Source organism: Taudactylus pleione, unplaced genomic scaffold, assembly GCF_031769625.1.
Source record: "Taudactylus pleione unplaced genomic scaffold, aTauple2 ptg000710l, whole genome shotgun sequence".
NCBI classification, from domain to species: domain Eukaryota; kingdom Metazoa; phylum Chordata; class Amphibia; order Anura; family Myobatrachidae; genus Taudactylus; species Taudactylus pleione.
In genome coordinates, this window is record NW_028285112.1 from 2362895 (window position 1) to 2383896 (window position 21002).

The window sequence follows — 21002 nt, forward strand, 5'->3', positions numbered from 1 at the left end:
AATAACATTTATTTCCACTCATTTCCAGTCAAGTTTGACCACCTCACAGCTAGCTGGCTGACTAAGCTAAGAAGCAGCAGTGGGCAACACAAACATGTTGTCATTCAACTTCCAGCATGGCACATCAGGAAACAAATGTTTTTATTATTCAAGAGGCCTGAGTGAGTTGGGGTATGTATGTAGTTGAAGGTAGGGACATAGTTACTTATTGGCCTTCAAACTGCATTGTTCCCACTATCCACTTAACCAGCACAGATATGTGGTCAATTTGAACAGAGCAAATGCAAGATTTCAGATTTAAGGTTTCAGTCTTACGTTGTGTCATTCTTGAGAATCCTTGAGTACCATGCCTGCTGCTGGGAGTGGATTTTCATCCCAAAAGGGATGAAGACATTGTTTCTTCTTCCCAATGGACACGGATCTGAAGAGTTCAAGTGGTACGTGATGCTGCAATGGCTTCTCCTTCAGTTTCTCCAGCAAGTGCATCTGCTGAGAAAAAACTAAACTTTCAAAAGAACCACTGGTGATGCAGTTGAGTCTACACAACCAAGTTTTGACATCTGGTCGGGTCAGACTCCGAATTGCCTATAAATAATGACACCTCTTCCATGACTCCGTCTGATACAGTCACCAGTCATAGAATGGTTCAGGACTATTTAAAAAATTTTAATGATAGTATCCAAATCGGCATGTCAGACAGTCCTTTTGACTACTAGCAGGAGAAAAAGGTAATTTGGAGGCCCTTGCATAAACTGGCTTTGCATTACTTGAGCTACTTACCCTCCAGGGTGTACTCAGAAAGAGTTTTCAGCACAGCTGGGAACCTTGTGAGTGATCGACCTAAGATTACTTCCCCAAAATGTGGAAAAGATATTGTCCATCAAAATGAACTACAAATTCTATGAGAAAGATCTTTACCGTCAATCACGTCCACAAATTACAGAGGCACCTGTAATGGTGGATTCCAGTGGGGACAAATTAATATTGTGTGAAGAAGATGATTTATACAACACTCCAGATTCTACCAGCACCCAAGCCTATATTGTCATCCCATCCTGTGATGTGTATAAATTACAGCTGTGCTCCCTGTTACATTGGGGATGTTAGCTCCATTTAGTCCATATCACCACACCCCCTACACATCTTCTGACCTGGGCTACAGGAGGAGCAGCTGCACTCTGGAATACTGTTGCATGGAGTTGCCCCTCTGACTCACTGAAATTCTTGTTGAGGGGCCATGGGTAGGGAGTAGGGACACTATGGGCCTGATTCAGACTTGGGAACAGAGAGTGATATATTCTCAACTGATCATCTTGGTGAAACCATGCTGCACTGCAGGTGGGGCAGATTTAAAATGTGCAGAGGGATTTAGATTTGGGAGGGAGGTGTCCAAACTGACATCTAAATTGTAGAGTAATAATAAAGCTGTACAGTATTTGTGGGCTACATGTAAAAGCAGCCAGTATTTACCCCACATGCAAAAAAATGATGTATTTACACCACTTGCATTGCAATATGGTTTGTCCAGGTACACAGTTAAGTGCTATCTCTCTCTTTATTCCCAACTCTGAATCAGGCCCTATAATCAGAGAACGCAGTTTTAGATGCTTTATTCTATTTTTTAAACCATATCCTCTAATTTCACCTTTTGAAACTATGTTCATGTGAATCTCAACTAAGGTGTTTGTGATGTCATTATATTTAAAATATAATGCACATTACTTAGCACTTTGTTGTGGTCTTGTAGTCGACGTGTAGACTAATCATTTATTTATGACTGAGTAAAGAAGTGAAATGTTGAATTTTTTTATTGCTAACTTTGTATTATTAAATTGTAAAATTGTGAAGTTTTCACTTACAGTGTCACAAGATTTTTTATGAATACACTGCGTTTCCACTAGCAGTGTCAATATTGTTTATTAATACACTCCTGCAGCCCCTGCCCCTGGATGGACGCAGCAGCCCCTGCCCAGGATGGACACAGCAGCCCATGGATGGACACAGCAGCCACTACCCCTGGATGGAAAAAGCAACCCCTAGATGGACACAACAGCCCCTTGATTAATGACACAGGCAGCATGCTTGGTGCAGCTATGTAGTTGTTAAGTGCAGCTAATGCATGCACACAGAAAAAACACTTTTTATTTTTTTGTTTACACTAGGGGGAGTGCACCCCTGAACGAGGCAGCAGCCCCTTGATAAATGATACAGGCAGCGCCCCTGCTATGTTGTTGATAAGTGTGGCTAATGCACACACACACACTTTATATATTTTTTTGTGCACTGGGGGGGAGAGCACCCCTGAACAAGGCAGCAGCCCCTTGATTAATGACACAGGCAGCACGCTTGGTGCAGCTACTTTGTTTATAAGTGTGGATAAAGCATACACACAGAAAAAACACTTTTTTATTTAAATTTTTTTACACATGGGGTGAAGAGCACCCCTGATAGAAAGAGCACCCCCTGGATAACATAGCAGCAACCCTTTATGGACTGCAATGACACGGGAGCCACTGAAGTGCCCCTCTTCTGTCTGCAGCACAGCACCTATAGACAACAACACAGCCCTTATGGACAACAGCACAGCACAACCCAGCCAGCCTCTATGGACAACAACAGCAGCCAGCCCTTATGACAACAGCAGCCAGCCCCTATGCACAGCAACAGCAGAGCCGCTATGGACAACAACAGCACAGGACAGCTCCTCCCTAGCTTCCTCTTCACAGTCTCCATTGCCAAAATGAAAATGGCGGTGAGCGTGGGAACCTTTATACAATCCAAAGCCTGTGAGAATCCAACAGCAGGATGATAACATTTTGCCTTGCTTTGAGATCCGAGTCAGTTGGGAAAACCTGAGCCAGACTCGGATCTCGTCTTAGATCTGTAAGTTCGGGTGGGTTATGTTTTCAGAGAACCGAACCTGCTCATCTCTAGTTTTGATTAAATGATTTAAATACTTTTCAAAAATAATAGAATAAATTAAAAATGGCAGTTATGGACCAATGTACAGATGAACACAAATCACCTGTATGTGCTCTTGCATTGCAGTCTATTATTCCTAAGGGAGAGCAGTGGTGAAGAGGGAATCACAGCTAATTGCAAGGTATCCTCATACACTGTGACTCAAGTCATGCCAAATAGGCATTCTTGCCATGGCCACAGTTGGAGGGCTTACACTGTGCAGTACGCAGCTTAACCACTGGGTGGCAAGTGCTCTGCTGATGAAAACTACAGTATACAATAGTAGTGGATGGAAATTACACTATATCAAGCCTTGACTGTCGGACAATCCTGTAGGACAGTGAAGTACACAGAGGCAGATGTGAACGTTAGTACTCAAAGTTTCTAATGTTATAGATGCATTTGTTGTAGTAATTAAAATGTAACTTTTATTTCTACCTACTTTGCTGCTATCGAAAGGGACATGTGCAACTATTCACAAACTGCTATTAAAGAGGATAATTGCAATGCTATAAATAGAACTGCATTGTCAGGTACACAAAAAAAGATATCACATGGAGGTGTATATTTGAATTCACCATCTGTGCAAACAATACAAACTATTTTATGGGAGATATGCAATTATTTAATCCTTGATTATAAACTGTTCAGTGGAGTAATTAGGGTGTTTGGAGCCCAGGGTAAATTTAAAAATGGAGCTCCCCCCCTCTATGTGCAAGCACCGAAGGCGCACATGGCAAAAAAAAGGGTGTGGTCACTTAAAAATGGGGCATGTCAACATGACACACACCCCTTTATTGTCACTCTGAACATTCCTTTCCATATGCACCTTAAACCCAGTAGTGCTCCTTACACAGTACCCCCCGTAGTGGTCCTCCTTATGCAGGCCCATAGTAGTGCCCCTTACACAGTACCCCCAGTAGTGGTCCCCCTTATGCAGCCCCTCATTAGTTCCCCTTATTCAGTGGCCCCAGTAGTGGTCCCCCTTATGAAGTGCCCCATGTAGTGGTCCCCCTCATGCAGTGCCCCATGTTGTGGTCCTCCCTATTTAGTGCCCCCAGTAGTGGTCCCCGCAGTGCAGTGTCCCTAGTCCCTTATATAGTGACCCCAGCATTAGTCCTTGCCCCATGCAGTACCACCAGTAGTGGTCCCCCTTATGCAGGCCCCCAGTAGTGATCCCACCTATACAGTGCCACCTGTAGTGGTCCTCCCTTTTTAGTGCTGCCAGTAGTGGGTCCCCTTATGCAGGCCCCCAGTAGTGATCGCCCCTATACAGTGCCCCCTGCAGTGGTCCTCCCTATTTAGTGCCCCCAGTAGTGGGTCCCCTAGTAGAAAGCCCCTTATATAGTGCCCCAGTAGAAATTTCCCCCCCAGTAGTAGTACCCAGTAGAGGTTCCCCCTCCTGATGCAGTGCCCCCAGTAAAAAAGGAGCTCCCCCCTCTATGTGCACGCGCCAAAGGTGCACATGGCAAACAAATGGGCATGGTCACTTAAAAATGGGGCATGTCAACATGACACACACCACTTTATTGTCACTCTGAACATTCCTTTCCATATGCACCTTAACCCCAGTAGTGCTCCTTACACAGTACCTGCAGTAGTGGTACCCCTTATGCAGGCCCATAGTAGTGCCCCTTACACAGTACCCCCAGTAGTGGTCCCCTTTATGCAGCCCCTCATTAGTTCCCCTTATGCAGTGGCCCCAGTAGTGGTCCCCCTTATGCAGTGCCCTCATGTAGTGGTCCCCCTCATGCAGTGCCCCATGTAGTGGCCCCCCTATGAAGTGCCCCATCTAGTGGTCCCCCTTATATAGTGCCCCCAGTAGCAGTCCCCCAATAGTGGTACCCCCTTATGCAGTGCCCTTTATATAGTGCCCGCAGTAGTAGTCCCCCCTATGCAGTGCTCCCAGTAGTGGTACCCCCTATGCAGTGCCCTTTATATAGTGTAGTCCCCCCATGCAGTGACCCCAGTAGTGCTCCCCCTTATGCAGGCACCCAGCAGTGATCCCCCCTATCCAGTGCCCCTTATACAGTGCCCCATGTAGTGGTTCTCCCTATTTAGGGCCCCCAGTAGTGGTCCCCCCAGTGCAGTGTCCCTAGTCCCTTATATAGTGCCCCCAACATTATTCCTTGCCCCATGCAGTGCCCCCAGTAGTGGTCCCCCTTATGCAGGCCCCCAGTAGTGATCCCCCTATACAGTGCCCCCTGTAGTGGTCCTCCCTATTTAGTGCTGCCAGTAGTGGGTCCCCTTATGCAGGCCCCCAGTAGTGATCCCCCCTACACAGCGCCTCCTGCAGTGGTCCTCCCTATTTAATGCCCCCAGTAGTGGGTCCCCTATTAGAAAGCCCCTTATATAGTGCCCCCAGTAGTAGTTTCCCCCCAGTAGTAGTACCCAGTAGAGGTTCCCCCTCCCGATGCAGTGCCCCCAGTAGTAGCCCCCCAGTTGTAGTCCCCAGTAGTGCCCCACCCCCAGTAGAGGTCCTCTCCAGTAATGGTGCCCCCAGTAGTAGTAGTAGCTCCCCCCCAATAATGGTGACCCCAGTAGCAGTAGTAGTAGTATCTCCCCCCAAATAATGTTGCCCCCAGTAGAAGTAGTATCTCCCCCCAATAATGGAGCCCCCAGTAGTAGTAGTATCTCCCCCTGTTCCCCATAAGTACACTGAATCCATGCTCCAGCTATGGCCTCTGCTCCCACCACACGTCAGTCCTCCTGGGCTGATGCACTTTGCAGCATGGGAGAGACGTCATGACGTCTCTCCCATTACCCACTGCAGGAGCCGGAAGGGAGCCAGCTCTTGCAGTGGGCCTGCAGCAGTCAATGAGAGTCTGTCTGACTCTCATTGGCTACTGTTTTACACACACATCCCCACCATCGCTGGCGGTGATGTGTGCAGCAGCAGCAGCCAATGAGAGTCTGTCTGACCTCATTGGCTGCTGATTCATGCACACATCACTGCCACTCAGCAGTGATGTGTGTGCAGTAGCAGCAGCAGCCAATGAGAGTCGTCTGACTCTCATTGGCTGCTGGTTAACACACACATCGCTGCCAGCGATGGTGGCGATGTGTGTGTAAAACAGTAGCCAATGAGAGTCAGATAGACTCATTGCTGGTGGCAATGTGTGTGTTATGTACATCATGAGCCCGCCTGCCACCCTCTTCCTGGTGCTATGGAGCAAGTGCTCAGGGGGATGAAAGGGGCTCAGCTGTTGAGCATAGGACCGGCGCTGGAAGCCTGTGCGCTGACTGCACTCACTGCAGTTGGTGCTTCACTGGCTAACTAGGGTGGGCCGGTACCATGGCTGGCGGTGGGGGGGCCCCCATGCCGCCGGTCCCATGGTGCCCAGGGCATGTGCCCCACTCACCCTGCCCTAGTTACACCACTGATACTGTTACCTAATGGGATGTGTGGAATTAATTAATACGCTGCTACTAAAGGGGATATATGCAATACTCTAGTCTAAACAGATTTTGTGTTATCAGATGAATATAAACAGATATTATGTGGTGGTTAATATTTGAACCCATTATATTTTGTTTAACAATACAACATTACTACCTCTTCGGAGGTGTGCAATAATTCTTTCCCTGTTCAAATACTATTGATGGACCCTATGTTTTTTTTACTAAAACACATACTATAGGACTAATTGTGCAAGCGGGTAATATAATTAATCTCTTATATATTTTAATTCCCTACTCATATTGCATTCTAGATCAATGACTCTGTAAGACCTTGATATACTCTCCTTGTGGTTAAGGGCAATATTAGAATTAGTATTGTACTGTATATAAATAATAACTGGTAATAATATCTCAGTATACCAATTTATTGATTGTGACCGGTAGGTAATCTTTCAGATATTATCTGAGATTTCCATATTTTTCATATTTTTGCCAAGCCATGTTATTTTCATAATTATTTATTATTTTTTATACAAGTAGCTAGAAATAATTACTACAACCAATACACTTGTTACACATAAGAGTACCTCAAAAAAGGAATTTTCTTTCTTTTGCAAAATACCAATCAGATATACAAATATATTGATTCCTGGGAGCACCACCAACACTTTATTGTTAATATGGATATGAATCCAAACGAATATTCTCTACAGTTGGTTATAATAAATTATACACATCGCTATCACCATTCCAGTGCAGGATTGGTTTCCCCATTTCCCCTTGTTTCCCCATTACTACAATGTTACAGATGCAACCGCGTTCATAGTCGCTGATCGCAGCACAAACGTGCCCGCGAATCACGCTACACTGTGGCGCATCCTCAATTGCGGGAGTGCATCTCCATTCAAACCTTTCATCACGATCACGGGAGTGTGTCTCCCATTATATCCTGTGGAGATGTGAATTTGCATCTCCAATCACGGGAGTCCATCTCGCACCACGCTATGGACAACAATGGGCAAATCTGTATGTGCGACAATTTCAGAAGTCATGTACAACAATTTAGGAAATTCAGTGTGTTCAAGTGCATTAATGCAGTACTGTTTGCAATTAATTTGCAAATCTGCACAGCAATATAGAGAAACCACAGAACGGCTCTATTCATCCCTATGGACTGTCATGGACTGAGTGACAGTTTTCATTGTCAGGTTAGAAGTTTCTCATTTTTTATTTCGCCAAGACTCAATATAACAATTGAGGGTGTGTGGAGAGTCTTTATTTGTTAAAGTATTTTTCTCTACAGTGTGTGTGTCTGGTCATTTGTATTTTTACATGTGGACTACAATTGTGGCTCTCCAAGTGCCATCATGCCCTGGTGGGCTTGCTGGGATCATTAAGTCAACAGTAAAAAAGCAATAATCTTATGTACATTTACCATTCCATTTGTATCCACCGCAACCAGGGGTATGGTACTATTGGCACTAGATTTGTTTGGACTAAGGAAGAAAGGTATGCATATTTTAATGTTCAAAACATTATGGATCCCTGTGTCATCAGCAAATATTTACACTTTAATTAAGTTCAACTAAAAATATAAAGATTATTAAGTACAGGACCAAATACTGATCACTTTGGCACACTACAAATAACTTTAGCCCAGTGTAAAGACTTTCCTTTGTCCTTTTGTCATTTATCCTTCAACCAATTATCTATCCATACACATATCTGATATCTCTTACACTAATCACATGTATTAAACATGTATTGTACTGTGGCGCTCATTCAGACCCGCTCGCTAGATGCGTACACTCGCTCTCAGCATATGCAAATTCGGCTAAGTGACGGCAAGGCAGGTGATCACACGGCAAGGCATAAGCACACCCACTATGTCTTGGCATGCAATCGCTTTGTGTATGCAGATGCCCACCAGCCTGTCTTAAGATGCCCACTTGCACACATAATCTACAGGAAGTGTATGCAACCATCGGTACATCGGGTACCATCGGAAGCATTTGCAGTGCTTGGGGTTTGACTATACCCTACCTCAAGCACTGCGAGCACTTCAGTGTAAAAACCAGCCAGGTGACGTGTACTATGAAGCTGCCTGTTAATTATGCATGCCTTTGAAATGGTGTTAAGATGCTCCAACACACCTGCATTCGCACCACCACTCCCCCATTTCCAGTGACCTGCCCCTGTTACCACCCACAATCAGCTTGTCCTGTCACTCACTTTGCTTGATTGTCTATGCTCAGCGAGCAAATGCTTCTTAATCTCTCGCACTGGTTCGCGCAAGCACTCTGCGATTCATACGCATGCGCACATTACGAAACATCACCAGCTATGAGTGAATGCTTTCTTGTGAGCTGGTCTGAATCGAGCCCTGTAATTAATAAGTTCATAACATCTAAATTAATTTGTCAAAATTGTTAAAACATCAATATGGAAAACAAATTTACCAACATACTGTATGTTGAGTTTTGCATCCACCCAGATATCTTCCTACTGTTCAGGTCTTTAAAAGTTTTCTTTTCATAAAATAAAAAGTAAGGGTAGTGCTTAAAAATATTATACCAATTGACTGATCATGGGTATGTGTATATATGTGGGAGACACCTGTACAGATACTAATATTTCATTTCACATATCCGAGTTTAATATTCATGGTAATAAAAATACTTAGTTTAAATTCATATGAGAAACAATACATAAAAACAAATACAAATATATATTGAGAAATATGTATATAGAAATGAAATTAAAATAGTGCATGAATTGGCACAAAAATAAGTGCACTGTTGAATGTCCATGAATATTGGAAACAAAGGACAACAGAATAATTTAATTAAAACTCTTCATGGGAGTTTTGTTATTTTTTAAATGTGTGTGGACCACTAAGTGATGATAGCCAAATAAATAATAATTTGATTGTTTTTTCTTATGCCTATATTGGATATTGTGATCTATTGAATATTTAATGTTTATAGTTTTATTTTAATAAAACATATTTATTATTCCATGCCCAATATTATGATTATTAAATATATATGTTTAGCGCTCTATCTTTTTGAGTGTTTCTTCTGTTGAGATTATTGTAGATAAAGCCCAGCTCTTTATCTGTTAGCAGCAACCATATTGAGTTGTCACAGAATTTTTTAGGTTCACACTTGTTTCTCTTGACTGTGGAGAGCTGTGAGAGTTTAAAGTCATACTAGCTCCATTGTGAGGTTTGTCCTCTGTGTGTTTCCAAATAAATAATCAGTCTGGATAATGATATGAGCACTGGTATGCTGGATGGAATCGGTATGGAATCCCAGCTGCCACATGGCCGGCAGTTAGATTCCCGGCAGCGGCAACCCTTACAGATCAGCACAGCCCGGCAGCGGAAGCCCGACAGAGCAGGAAATCCTGATCGTCCCTAAGGTAAGTATAAACTAACCTAACCTAACCCCCTAACCCTAACCCTCCTTAGGGATGCCTAACCCTAACCCCCCTCTAAGTGCATAACCCTAACCCCCCCCTTCCCTGCTGCCTAAACCTAAGTCCCCCAGGAGGTTGCCTAACCCTAACCTCCCCCTGGGGGTGTCTAACCTTAGCTCTCCCTTCCCCTAGCCTAACCCTCCTGTGGGGGTGCCTAACCTTAAGTCACCCCCAGGGTGCCCTAAACCTAACCCTCCCCCCACGGCTGTCAAGTACATCACTCTCTCTCTCTCTGAAAATAATAAAGAGCCCTAAAAGAGCTGGTAAACTATCCCCATATTATAAAGAAGGCAGACAAGAAGGTCATTCAAATAAAATAATATTATATATCAGAGGCAGATAGATTATGGAGTGATGCAAGATTCTGTTCAACTTTATATCATAACCTCACTCTGTAATATAATAGTCAACTTAATAAAAAAATAGATAGGGCTTTACTTTCAGGGTTTGTTTCCAGGGAAGAGAGAAAATTTATTATTTTTCCCAATTTCTTTTCACTCCCATCTACTAGCACCTCCCCAATAGCCATAAATCACTTAGCTCACCTCCTGGATGCCCCATCATTTCTGGAATTAATTCCATGTCCAGCAATTCATCTTTCTATGTTGACTATTTTATTAAAATGTGAGTGTCCTCCCTAAGATCACACATCTTTTAAACAATGGACTTTCGGAATAAATTCCAGAACATCAAGTTGAGGGATAAATATAATTTCTTTACCAATACACCACATGAGCTGGGTATAGAATCTATCAAAACTAAACTAAGGAAGGATTAGTGATCTCAGTAAGGAACACCACATCATGGAAGCCAGGCTTTTCATTCTGAAACATTTTTTTTCTTTAATGACACTTTTTATTTACAGGTGATAGGAATGGCCATGGGAATTAGGTTTGTGTCCAGCTATGCCAACATTTACATGGGGGCCTTTGGAACATGATTCATCTGGAATGGACCCTTCAGTATGAACCTGGTTCTCTATAGCCGTTATAATGTATTAATGATTTGTGTATTGTTTGGGATGGGGACAAGGAGATGTTGAGTGTGTGATTTTTGAACACTAATACTAATATTTTATCCTTTACTCACACCATTGACCCTCGCAACATCAATTTCCTGGATATAATCATCTACACACAGATGAACTAAATAATGAGTTCAAACTATCGTAAATGTGTTTACACAAATTCTTACTTACATTATCAAAGTGCCCACTTTAAAAAGTGAAAGATCTATATTCCAAGAGGTCAACTTTGTAGCATTAAGAATAATTGTTCCACTGTTCAAACCTTTGATGACCTTACAATGTCTCATTTACAAGATAGACGATATCAACTGAAAATAGCGTATAAAGTTTTCAATAAGGGATCAACTCCTAGTACCTAAACCATTTAAACATTTAACCACTAATAACATAAGATCAACTTCATTCATTTTCAAATTCATTAGAAGCTCTGGGATAATAAGAAAAATAATAAAAAAGAAATTGAAGATACTAAAAGAAGACACACTTCTATGGTCACACATTCCTGACAAACCTATAATCATCTAAAAAAACTGGTTACTGTAGCATACAGGGGCCTATTTATCATGCCATAATTATCACTAGTAAAAATTATGTTTTATACTTGCTGCAAGTTTAAAACATTTTTTGGAGGCATTCATCATGCCTCCCTAACAAAAGTATCACTTCTGAAAAGCTTCTTTTTTTGCAGAGTCAGCTTTTCAGAATAGTGATACTTTTACCCATGTAGCAGAGGTATCCATAAGGATTTCCTCACTGCTGCATGTCTCTGCCACTCCTCCCCCCATGTCCTCTGGTGTCCCATCTGGCCACAAACCCACACTCTCCAGTGGCAACCATGGTTGTCCATTCCGTGGATTTGGGAGACTATGTGGGAGGACAACAAGAGATCCCAAAACACAATTTATGGAACATAGATTACGTTCTCCTCATATAATGTTCCCAGACAATTTACAGAGCCCCATATTATGGTGATTCCAGGAGTTTGCAAAGAATAGGCCTTGTGCAGATAAACATCACACAAACTGGAGGAGATGGGTACAAAAAGTTGTTAAAACAAGATATTAGAAATGTTCAATTGGTTGCCCTAGACCTGTACAGTATTAACTCATTTTTGATCAGGTATAAGTCCTAATTTTTCTCCATTTTTAATACATACATTATCTAAACCTGTAATAAAAAACAGTACATTAATTATATATATATATATATATATATATATATATATGTTATGCATTTGGCATCCCAGTGGTCTGGATGCCGACACTCCTACTACTGGTGCTGAAATGCTGGTGCTGGTTGGAAGCCTGGCGCCATCATCCCAACTGCCTGGATAACAAAGGTAAGTACCGGTACTGTTAGGAGGGGTTAGGTTTAGGGTGCGAGGTTAGAGTTAGGCACTAGGAGGAGGGTAAGGGTTAGGCATTAATGGAGAGGGTTAGGCACCAAAATTGTATAGTTAGGGTTATGGTAGAGAGAGGGGGAGGGTTAGCATACCAATGAACAAGTGTCGGTATGTTATACCATTCGAAATGCCGGGGTCAGGGTTCTAATTGCTGGGAAAATGAGTGGCGGCATCTCATACCGATTCCATATATGTATATATATATATATATATATATATATATATTCCATAGACAAAAAACCTTACATTTTCACATGTCCCATCCAACTGGGTTCCAACATCCTTCTCACTCCATACATCCATCTTATTCAGAATACACATTCAGCTCCCTAATTTCTAAAATGATCATACACTGTCTATGCATGTACACTATCTATGCCTCCATGCTTCTCTATCTTCCCCAATCCCTACTACAGTGTGGTCTCCCAACTGTGCTACTTTTTAATTCCCTCATCTGCACCAATCTGTCTTTCCCCATCTGCACCACCCTGTCTTCCTGCTTCTGTGCCACTCTGTTTCCTTCCTTCTGCACCATTGCTTTCCCCCCAGCCATGCCGCTCTGTCTTCCCTTCATCTGTGCCACTCTTTATTCCTCCATCTGCACCACTCTGTCTCCCCCCAGCCCCCGCACCACTCTGTCTTCCCCTCATCCACACCAATTTGTCTTTACCAATCCCTACTGTTGTGTGTTTTCCAATTTGTGCTAGTCTGTATTTCCTCATCCACACAAATCTATATTTACCTGCCTGTGCTGCTTTGTCTTCCAGTGTCCATGCCACTCTGTACCCCCATCCACATCACTCTGTCACCCCCAAACTGTGCCACTTTTCCACCCATCTGCATCACTTTGTCCCCCATCTGCACCACTCTTTTAAACTCCTCTGCCTCGCTTTGTCTCCCCCCATCTGTGCTGCTTAATCTTCCCCCCTCTGCATGCCTTTTTGTCTGCATCATCCACACTGATCTGTCTCCTCCCCCCATTCACCCCACTCTTATCCTATCTCTGCAGCTCTATTTTCTGCTCAGACCTCAGTTGCATAGACTGCATGTGTGTATTCCAATGAGCACACAATTCTGTGAATTAGCAGCTCCACCATTTTGTGAGTGATAGCAATCTCACTCCGTGAGAGTGCTGAATCTGCAGTTAACCACAGGGTGTGATGGCATACCATATCTGTATTGTGCAAGAAACACATCCATTTTGGCATAAGCCTTAATGATTGGAATTTCATTGTTTTTTGAGTTTGAGTGCCAGAAATTCAGTAGGTTTTGTGAAAATTCAGATCTTGTCTAGAAAGCCTTAATGGGACATGTGAAATCGTAACATTTTTTGTCTATGGAATTTCATTGTTTTTTTAAAATGTAGTAACTATCAGGGTTTAGAGGAGAAAACTAGGCCACCTGCAGGGGAGAAGCACAACAAAATGGTACGCTAATGCAGGTGGAAGAGGGGCCTGCACACAGGAGGTGTTTTGGGGTGCAGAGTGAGAGACAGCTGCGGGGGTGGACTGCAGATGTGCTGAGCAGCAGCAGTGGGGGTAGAGCAGTGGCAGCAGCAGGGCAGTGCACAGGGGAATCAGCGGGTGACAGAGTACGCACTGGCACTAGGCATGCATCTGACAAAATAAAATCAATAAGACAAAGATGCATGGACGTTTCAGTAAGATCCATCTATGCTAAAAATTTACTAAGTGTAAAATAAAAAAATGAAGTGCCCCCTTACCCAAAACCCAACCAGCCCTGAGATTTTCACTGCCAGTCCTCTTTGTGAAAATACAGGGGACAAAAAGCATAGGGGTCCCCCGTATTTAGCACATCCAGCACTGGGCTTTTTAGAGCCATCCTAGTTGTCAAAATAAAGGGGACAAAAGTTGTAGGGATAACCTGTATTTAGTACAACCAGCACTGGGCTCAGACGAGCCAGTCCTGGTTTTGAAAATACAGGGGGACAAAAGCACAGGGGTCCCCTGTATTTTACATAACCAGCACCAAGATTTTTCTAGTGGGGGGGATAATTCCACAGACAGGGGAACCCTTTCACCAGATCCCCCAGCCAAAACATTAACCCTGACCAATAGTCAACACAGACCAGGGACCCAAGGGAAGCTGGGAATACCCCCAATAAAGTGGTCCCCTTTTCCAGGTCTCTCCAGGTCTGGCCCTTGGAGTGGTGGGTGCCATGTTGATTGTGTAAAGTGACCCTCCACCTCCCTAAAGCCCAACCAGCGCTGGGTTTTTCACTGCCAGTCCTCATTGTGAAAATACAGAGGACAAAAAGTGTAGAGGTCCCCCATATTTATGACAACCAGCACTGGGCTTTTTAGAGCCAGCCCTGGTTGTCAAAATACTGGGGACAAAAGACATATGGGTACCCTGTATTGAGGACAACCAGCACTGGGCTCTGAGCCTGTCCTGGTTTTGAAAATACATGGCAAAACAATTAGTAGGGTTTTACCAAAACCAGCACTGGACCCTTTCTAGAGGGGGGTAATGCCACAGCCAGGGGAGCCCTTACATGGGGTCCCCCAGCCAAAGCCGTTCTTCTGACCACTAGTCAGCCCAATCCAGGGATCCCTGGTGATAACCCCAATAAAGGGATCCCCCTCTCCAGGGCACCCCAGGGCTAGGCTGATAGCCCGGGGCTATAACCCCAGCACCCCTGGAGTGTTGGGTGCCGGGTTGATTGTGTAAGTATGGTGTTATATACTTTTCTTTTCAGGTGAGCCACAGGTCCCAGCAAATCTCCCTTACATGCTGGTACTTGGAGAACCACAAGTACCAGCATGCAGGGCATTAGGGCCCACTGGCACCAATAGTCCACCTGTATAGAAAATATTAAAATAAACACAATACACTTTAATATTGTAATATTTTTTACAGTGTCTTTGCCTCAGGGGTGGCAGCCTTTAAGCTCTTTTTCATGGCTGCTCCCACCACAGGGCTTTGGCGCCTTTGCATGGTGAGCACCAAGCCACCAGGGCTTCTTCATCTTCATCTGGGGGACAACTGGCCTTTAAACTCTTTTTCATGGCTGCCATCACCCGAGGGATTAAGCATTTTTGCCTGGTGGGTGCCAACCCAACAAGACTTTGCCATCTTTGCCTGGTGGGGGCAAACCCACCCAGGCTTCCCCCATTTTCACCTGGGGGGTGGCAGCCAATTAGCTCTTTTTCATGGCTTCCACCTCACCAGGGCTTCTGGCATCCTCTTCACCTATTGGGGGGCAGCCTTTAAGCTCTTTTACATAGCTAGCGCCCACTAGGACTTCTGGCATCCTCTTTCTTCAGGAGATCTTAACTGCTCCCTCCTGGCCATCAGACTGCCATGCCACCTCCTTGCGATGGTGTATATAAGCCAGCCGAGGGGGAGGGGCGATGATGTCACAAGCTGTTACTGGTTCGCGGTGGCCATCTTTGAATTTCAAAAATGGCACACAGGCACCATTTTTGAAATGGGAAGCACTGCCGAACTCTGCAATGAAGTCACAAGCCATGATTGGCTCACAGTGGCCATTTTCAAATTTCAAAAATGGCGTCATTTTTTAAATGGGCTCCACTGCTGAACTCTGCAATATGGCTTTCAGAGACTGAATCCTCTCAAATCCAAGCCTGCCTCCAATGCCCGCACCACCGCTGGTTTCCCATGCTACCACTGGGTCCCCCCTCCACCGCTCATGCTTACACTGATTCTGCTGCTCACATTGCCATTGCTAATGCATGCACTGCTGGCAGGTCCTCGTCTGGCCAACTCCAACACCATCACCGGGTCCCCACCGCTGTGACCACCTGCTACCATTCCCGGGTCCCAGTGCTGCTAATGATCACAAAGGACAGACATCTTGGTGCACCCAGGTGAAGCCACAGTGAGTTTACCTCCATGCTGGAGGCAACTAATGAGGCTGTGCAACAAGTTGAAGCTCACTATCTATATAGAGGGGCATTTGTGAGGTAATAGTTTAAAAACTGTAACTTTCTCAATTACCTGAACCCCAAAAGGCCCTACCCTGGAACAAGAGATACCTATTACAACAAACCACAAGTCTAAATTTGCCCTGTACCCTGACTTATGCATTCAAAAAAATCCCCCAAAGAGAACAGAAGTAAAGTGGTCCTAACTGAGAGTGCCAGAAAAAAACACCAGTTGGAATTATTGATTACACCCAAATCCTCATTTTTTTTTGCCATGAAATTTGGCATGCAGCACTGAGCAACAGCTCTACCTGCCCATGCCAAATTTCAGCTCCAGTACCTCCAATAGCTTTTGAGGTGTAGCACTTTAAACACCATGCACCAACTTAAGAAATTCTCTATGGGAGAATTCCATTTTTTGCGATTCAGCCTTAATATAAGGGCAGGACAGTGTCCTTATAATATTGTATATATATATATATATATATATATATTTATAGCTTTATTATGTGTGGTTTTTATCCACTCTCAGATGTCCCTTTAGGCATCTTGTGATTCATAATAGTAGGTCCCTTTCTGGCTGGGGTACAACGTTATTATTGGGTGTCATTGCACACTTTATCTCAAGTTTTTGATTCCCTATGTTCAGGTCCCTGAATCTCTGGGGCAGATCACTATCATTGGTTGTCATTCCACGCTTTAATATTATGAGTTTTTGATATTTTGTCTCTATATCCTTGCTTCCCAGTTTTATATATTGTTTTTCCAGGTCTCTCCTATCATACTCATGGTCCATTTAGTAATTTCTGTCCTTTTGTGGATTATTTGATTTTTACACCTAATGATGTAGTTGTCATCTCTACTTGTGTTCAATTTCTCAGGCTGTTGAGTCTCTGAATGTCTGGTTCAAATATTATGCAGTTGGATGGGCACTGGGGCATGTTGCTCTTTTTTGTTTTAGCCATAAATTAAAAAATCTGTGTTTGATGATATAGGCTGAATCATCCAGTGAATGAATGGTGAAGGGAATTCTCTTATTTAAGGGGATGGCGAATATAGAAGATACAACATAAATACTAAAACACAAAATAACTAGAAACTACTTAACCAGCACTAGCAATACATTACAATGGAGTATTACTCATTATACTTTCCAAGACGTCATATTACAACATTTTGGTCAGTCCCCTAATAGGTCCCAATCTCCCGTTACTGGATATTGCATCTCCCACTGTCACTTGATATCTCTGTCTCCAAAGCACTGATGCATTTCAACATGCTGGGGTCTTTTCTAAGGAGCGTACAAAATGCGGTTGCCTTTCCTAATCCTCAGTTACCTAAAAAAACCTTGTCCAAACCCATAGGCACAAGCGCAGCTGAACCCTATTATTATTATTATTATTATTATTATTATTACATTTTATTTTTTGAGCACCACAAGTGGTCTATAGAGCCATACATACTGTACATCAACAGTAGGACAGTAACGGGTACACAGAACTTTGCATTACAATACAGTAACCAGAACATAAACAGAGCACAAGTAACAATTAGCACCACAATTCTCAGTACACAATACAGCTGGGAAGGTGAAGGCTGTTATTGAAATGCTAGAGAAGAGGTCTGTGAGACAGTAGGGAGGAAGACCCTGCTCCTAGGAGTTTACAATTGACAGTAATTGAGTACAAGTCCCATGATCCATTGCTGCCCACATCGGTGGATTTACCAATATATACAAGCCTTACGGTCAGCTCAATAAGGATCATATAAGTTTCTTTAGATTGCCATAGTTATGGACCGAATATTACATGATGCTGGTCAGAACGAAAGACTTTATTGAGAGAATCCAAGATGTTGGAGCACCATAAGGCGCAAGGACATGTGGGAGAAGTAAATTACCTGTTACTACTGATGATTGGCCAGGTGCAGCAATGGATCATGGGATTTGCAGTCAGATACTATCTAGACATCAGCTGCACCTGTACCTACGGGACTGGACAAGGTATTTTTTTAAAAAAAAACAGTATTAGAACTGAATATGTTCATTGGCTGGTAGTATTCATTCACTGGCTAATTCACCCTACTATATACAAAGACATTGTTTTATCAGTGGACAATCTAATTTTTATATATACCGTATATATATATATATATATATATATATGCAGAGAAGTAGTGGTATATGGCGCTAGTCCTTGATAATGTCACTTAGAGTCTTATAAGAAAACAAGTGATGCAGCACTCCCCAGATCTTCAGGGTGGCAGCTCCATCTCCCAAAAGCTGTTGTTCAAACAGTTAAAACCTATAAAGCAAAAAGTGGGTTACCAACACATGGCGGAGCACGCAATATTGCTGAGACTGGATTGTATAAGACTGGGTCTCCTTATTTGGATGAGGAAGGAAGAACGCTGAATGAACAGTAATTCTCTTATGCTGATATAATTGTGGATTATTCCACTGTCAAAGGTACACCTCCACCACATAGGTGATTGAAATTGGTGAAGGGTCCAAAAAAGGTTAAATGTTATTGCACTAGGAGGCGCTCCTTCTCCACTTGTTGTTATATATATATATATATATATATGTATGTATATATAAATATTAAGTCTCTCCTATCTTTGATTTAGACACAGAGAACAATAAAACCTATTTGTCTATTATCATTATCCATCTATTTTAACTTATATACTTTCATGTATTATCATTGTGGTTTCTTTTTATTACTACCTCTATCTCTCTTTTTGAGTAAAAATTATTTGAATATCCCTTATCTAATATTTTTAAACATAAATAATCTAACAGATATATAGAATGCAAAGTATATATATATATATATATATATATATATATATACATATAGTATATTGCTGTTCATGACCATGAAGCGCGTTACTTTCTTTTTTTCTGATTGGGAATTTACTGAAGCACTTCTCAAATCAAACTGGCAAAGTCTCTTAACAGTGCCATCATGTTTTCCAATGATGAACAAAACATATATGCTCAAGCTGTACAAAATCAAATATGGGTGGTAGTTCTTTAGAAATATCCACAGGATGAGCTTTGTAAGACATAAGAATATTGTCTGCTCCACTCTCTGAGATTTTTTTTGTTTTTTTGTGCTTACAGTATTCCCTTTTTATATACAGTATGTATATTATTCAAATCAATGTTCATGATTTTCATCCAGCCAACATGGTTAGACTCACTGTGGCTGATTCATAGTCTGAGGATAATGGAAGCATCCATATATTTTCATCCAAAGCCACAAGCATCAAAATTAGCATTGGCACTTGCAACAGCTCCATGCTGTGTCCAAGAGATCTAAAATGGGCTTCTTTGAAAGCATTAATCAAGATAATACAGAACTTGCAATGTCACCACACCATTACCACTCTGAAATACCCATTTCACACAAAGTCAGATCTGGAAAAGATGAGTCCTATTCAGCATAAAATTCACAATTTGCATCCATAAAAATATACTGTATCAATTCAACTCGGAATCAACTGCAATATGTCATATTTCTCTTCCAACATCATTAACTACAATTCAACTTTTAAATTGTTACTCACAGCATTTATTACCAAACAGTTGATACTTTGAATTCACCTTTTAATTCATGCACTTTCTTATGACCTCTTCTTTCTTTTCTTTCCAGTCATCCACATTTCCTATGACAGTCCCTGTCCACAAGTCTATACTATCTTGCATAATGGTTCTATCTTCACCCTCCCTTTATTACTTGTTTAAAATATCTTCCAGCCTCCTACCATCTACTGTTCAACAAGATTAAAAATAGAGATGTGCGTGTACCGTGGTTGTTTTTATCATCGTGTTTTGTTTATGGTAAAACCACCCTCAAGTGTTTCAGTTTGGATTCATTTTTGGTTAAGTTTTGGATTCCTTAAAAATCAATAAAAGCCCAATTCTGAACTGATTACAGAACTGAGCAAGGACTCAGTTTAACTTGTGACCCCAAAGTGGTTCTTCACATGGACTTAATTCAAATCAAAACCTCTAAGTTTGGATGTGTTCATATTTCAGGAAAGCCAAACCACACATCTGAATTTAAAGCACCTACTTTGATTAATGTACAGTCAATGAAAGAAGTATGTTCTTAAAGCTGATTAAGAAGTTTTGACAGAAGCAGAGCCAGAGTTTTAGCTCACAACTAGCTCACTTTTTCATGAGTGAGTTTATTATAATTGTAATACTTTTTATTAAGTATCAGAATGTACAAAATATGAAAATACAAAATAAAACATGTATGACATCTATTATGAGAAATAAAGCCAAAAATGTGAAGTTACTGGCTCTGGTTTTAGTATAGAAACAGTAAATGCAATGCAAAGTTAAATCAAAAGAAATGTTCACTGTTTACAAACTCTACAATCCCTAGATCTTCAGGATACAGCCCTTTCATTGTTCTCATTGTACCTATCCAATAACTTTTTCACTGTTCACTTTTCTGATTCATCCTCCTCTTTGCTACCTCTAACAGTTGGAGCACCGCAAGGCTCAGTCTTGGGTCCTCTGCTTTTTTCAATCTATACCACCTCTCTTGGCAAGCTAATCAGCTTTTTTGGTATTCAGTAACATCTGTATGCAAATGATACTCAAATCTACCTATCCTCCTGAGATATGTCACCATCTATGCTGGTCCGTGTCAATAAATGTCTTTTTGCCATTTCATCTTGGATGGCATCTCATCACCTCAAACCTAATATATCCAAAACAGAATTAATTATATTTCCACCACCGGCTAATAGTAGTTACCAACCTGATATCTCGATCACTGTGGATAACTCTACAATCAAACCC